At 38.6% G+C, this 4,264-nt stretch overlaps 1 non-coding gene across 1 annotated transcript; it reads left to right on the top strand.

Moving 5' to 3' along the window:
• The first annotated feature begins 3,594 nt into the window (after nucleotides 1-3,594).
• Nucleotides 3,595-3,702, top strand: LOC149461336 (U6 spliceosomal RNA). The gene has a single exon (XR_016312888.1). It is a non-coding gene; the product is annotated as a U6 spliceosomal RNA (small nuclear RNA).
• Nucleotides 3,703-4,264: the final 562 nt, after the last annotated feature.

The following is a 4,264-nucleotide window of genomic DNA, read 5'->3' as shown; positions in this document are numbered from 1 at the left end:
GAATATTTAAAAAAAAAATGTATTTTATTTGTATGGAATTCAGCTTTAAGTACACAACATATATGAACTTTAGAAATTATTGAAAGATAATGATACATCATGAACTGAAATTTATTGGATCTCTGTTCTTGCAGAATCTGTGCTCAGGTGTCATGTTTTCATTGTCTATCTTGCTTCCAAGAAATGGCCAGTAGCATCCTGCCATAAATACATGTGAATGGAATCACCTTTTATGTTTATGATTTATGACTCTTCTATGCATCAGCATGTGACTTTATCTAATAGGTCACAGAGCTGCCAAATTATTGTTTATCCTTAATTCTCAGTTTCTCTTGGCATTGATAGCTAAACGGAGTTAGTCTTAGAGGAAAATTATAGGGAGTTCACTGGGAAACCACATTTTTACTTATTTCTGTAATATTCAATTAAGTAATTTTTATTATGACTAAAACATTTTTATGTGCTGGATGTTCCATACTTGGATTTCTACATGTTATATAATGATTTTCAAATGCTCTAGAGGCAATCTGTATAGTGGATGCTATTATGAGTTGTCCTGTTTATGGCCCAATTCTATTCAAAGCATTTTATTTGTTTTAGATAGAGTGGGGAAGAACCGGAAATGATAGGAAGTTTCTCCAACAGTATAAGACAAAAACACCCCTTCAATTGTTTGTATATGTGTGACAGAGAGAAGGGAAGGAAATTTTCCCCAATTGGGTGACAGATTGAAACAAAAACCTAACAGAATTGTTTTAACAGTTTCCACTCTATCTAAAACTAAAATTAAAAGTTTGGCTGAATTGAGGCTTTAAGGCAGAACTAAAGTCAATAGATCCCTCAGGTCTCTTGCCATAATGTGAAAGTATACTGTACACATTGTGACATGCTTACCTGCCTAGGCACCCTGATCTAGCCATGCAATGCCTGTGTACTCTCTTGTCACCCAGTCACTACCGTTGACCGTCTTCCTCCAGGAAATGGACTTTCCAACTCTTCACCTGTCCTCCATTCCATTCTGACTATTCAGAAAAATTGTACACCCCCATATATGGCAAATTTAATGCACCGCACACACATTTGATTTGGAACACCAAAGGTCAAAGATCAGTACAGTTTTAAGACCTCTCACTACCTAAAGAGAGGTTCTTTCCAGGCTGTCTTCCATTACATGCTAGAGACAATAAGCCACAAATATGCAGTCTGAGGATAAGCTGAAATAATAGGTCCCTCAGTGTTCTGTTTACTGCAACAAATTCTACTGAGGAAACTGCACAGGAAGGTTCACTCTGACAGAATCGGACATTATTTAGGTTTCCAGGTTATTAGCAATTATCTACTGAAACATGACAACCCTCAGAATTCTGCAAGGGTGTTTCTGTATATTTACACAAGAATTACCTATAACATTTATTTCCCTGCAATAATTTTATATTTTTACTCTTTGTGACATTTTTATGCCAATATTCAGTGGAAAAAAAAATCTATATGAAAGTGCATGCAAATAATCCTTATGTTAAAATGTTCTAAATTCATGTAACTGTTTCACCGGTATTTCTTACAGTAAATATAACATTATACAAAGCCTCATGGTAAAGGGTAAGGTGCATTCTGTGTTATACTGTATGATTATGACTTAGTGTTTTAAAACACTCTTTCCTCGAATTCTTCCGCTGGGATTCCAGTACCACCTCCAGCCTCATTTGTTTATTGAGCAAAGAAGGTAAATGCTAGCTAGGACATGGCCATTTGTGTCTTGCATAAAAAGTTTGGGATCCACCAAACTGAGATGGATAAGGCAGAACTGCTGATCTTTATTGTGCTGAATTCCTTAGACTACAAGCCCAGCATAATTAAATGGTGGCTTTCTTGTTTCTTATAACCACAAGTCCTAGTATGCCCCACTGCTCTTTTTCTGTGTTTAAAAAAACTACAACTTCCAGCAGGTCCTACAGCTACCACTTCTGTTTCTGTAAAGTTTAAGGCTCCACTATGCCCCATTGCCTTCTCTTCTGTCTTTGTAGAGCTACATGTCACAGCATATCCCAATGATGTCTCTACTGTATCTTTAAAACTACATCTGTGCATGCACCACACCCTCAGTTCAGAGATTTTCAATATATATGGATTTGTATAGGTCCCTGTTCCTGTAAACCACTCTTTACTCTTATAGGACAGGTTTTTCCACTTCTCTTCATTAAGGTACATATAAAATAGTTAAACACTACAATAAAAACTTAATGGTTCCTCTACAATTTGCTTTGTTGGTCATCTTTTGCGAAGTCAATGATATCTGCTGGTGTGTGACAGGTTTTTTTTTACCCTGAGGTTCAAAATAGTTCATATAAAATAGTGCAACTAACATAACCAATTATTTCCCTGGAAGCTTGAGGTCGAAAAGGCGACCCCAGATTTCTCTATATAAAGAGGAACTGTCACAGCATGTTATCACAAGCAATGTTGTCCATCCCAGCAGGGCTTCTGTTAGAAACCATGGGGCCCCATACAGCCAACCTAACAGGGCCCCCCATTCCCACAAAAAAAACTAAACTTACAATGCTTCAGTTATGATACCGATCACTCACTGTGTTCATTCAGAAAAGGCCTTTTAAATGTGATATTTATCGGACCCTTCTCCCACTCTCCATACTGGAGGATCTTATTGTGTACTTGCAGCTGCAGGTGGGAAGGAGAGGAGGGAAGCTGGCAACATTGTGGCGGTGGGGGCACACAGGGGAGCCTGGGAAATAGGGGGAAATGTATGGTGCACAGGGAGGGTGATGGGTGCACTGATGGGAGGCAACTACTGGAAAAATCCCCTGCATGTCTCTCTCTGCAGCAGCTGAAAGCCAGCAAGGGGAGGAGGTGGTTGGTGAGAGGAGAAGAAGCCAGCTTACAACTTCTGCAGAGAGAGCCATACAAGGGATCGGTTCCAGTAATTGCTCCCCCCCCAACATGATGCTCACCCTCCTTGCCCACATCTGATTCACCTATCTACCTGGGCCCCCTGCTGGCCTGGGCCCTGTACAGGAAGACTGGTGGTACCCCCTTATCCACGGCCCTGCTTGTGACAGCCATAAAGTTAATGCAAAATAAATTATAGTACAGTGTAAAAAAAGTTTCAAATAAAATGTAAACATTTTTTTTTAAAAAAGTAATGCTCCCCCATCCCTCACCCCCCCCCCCCATGCAAATGAAAAGTCGTGCATTGATCCCACAGGCATATATAAACGGAGATAGCACCATACATAAGAGGTATTGCCATAAACATTAAAGCAAGAGCAATAATTCTAGCACCAGACCTCCTGTGTAACGCTACACTGGAAGTTTGTAAAAGCAATTTAATGTACCATAGTTTGCAACATGTTGGCCAGCTTTAAATAAAATCTATCTGCTACACATACCCATCATACTGTATACAAAGAGGCAAAGTGAAACTTCCTTTTAGGTGCTCTATATAGGAATCTAAAGGGAATACTACCCTGAAGGAAGTGCCACTAATTACTGGCATCCACACACACCAAAAAGATGTATTGCCACTCATATGGACACAATAACACACTGTATGCAGAAGTTGTGTGCAGAGGCCCCAGTGTGCTTGCTTTGGCAGCACATTATACTAAAAATGGAATGATACGAAGAAGATTAGCATGGCCTGTGCGCAAGGATGACAAACACATTTGTGAAGTGTTCCATGTTTTTATTTTTTCCTTTGTATTATGTACATCCTTTTTTCAATAACACATTTCATGTCTATGTTATTTTGTATCCGATATAAGATCTGCTTTCAATAAAATTGTATTGGGGAAAAAAAGGCCTCAATACTGAATACTTGTGTATTTCAGACGTTTGTGGTATTTCTAGAAAAGTTTGGGAATGTTATTACAAAGAATCCTTTTTGAAAAGAATATTGACAAGGGGCTTATTTTTCCCTACTACTGAACTCTCATATACCAGTTACATTAATATGAATGCCAATTTAAAAAGTCACCTTAACAGCAAAATTCATTGCCGTAAGCAGTAAGACTGCAGCTCTTTGTCTTACAAAGAGTTAGCAGTGCAAGCAAGTCCCATCGAAATTTATATCCTCATCTTAGCAAGTACGTGCACCAGATTTCATACTTCAGAATTGCATTATCTCGGAGTTAAATAGCCCCAGTGGCATAAATAAGCAATAACTCATAGGGTATAAATCTGTTAGCATGTAAATGAGCACTTGGCTGTTAATTTCTTATTTGCTCATTAGCATACAGAGCATTAACAT

This window comes from Staurois parvus, unplaced genomic scaffold (genome assembly GCF_062004578.1).
Source record: "Staurois parvus isolate SC_StPar_1 unplaced genomic scaffold, SC_StPar_1.0 ptg000205l, whole genome shotgun sequence".
Classification (NCBI taxonomy): Eukaryota; Metazoa; Chordata; class Amphibia; order Anura; family Ranidae; genus Staurois; species Staurois parvus.
This window is presented reverse-complemented; position numbering and strand designations above follow the sequence as displayed.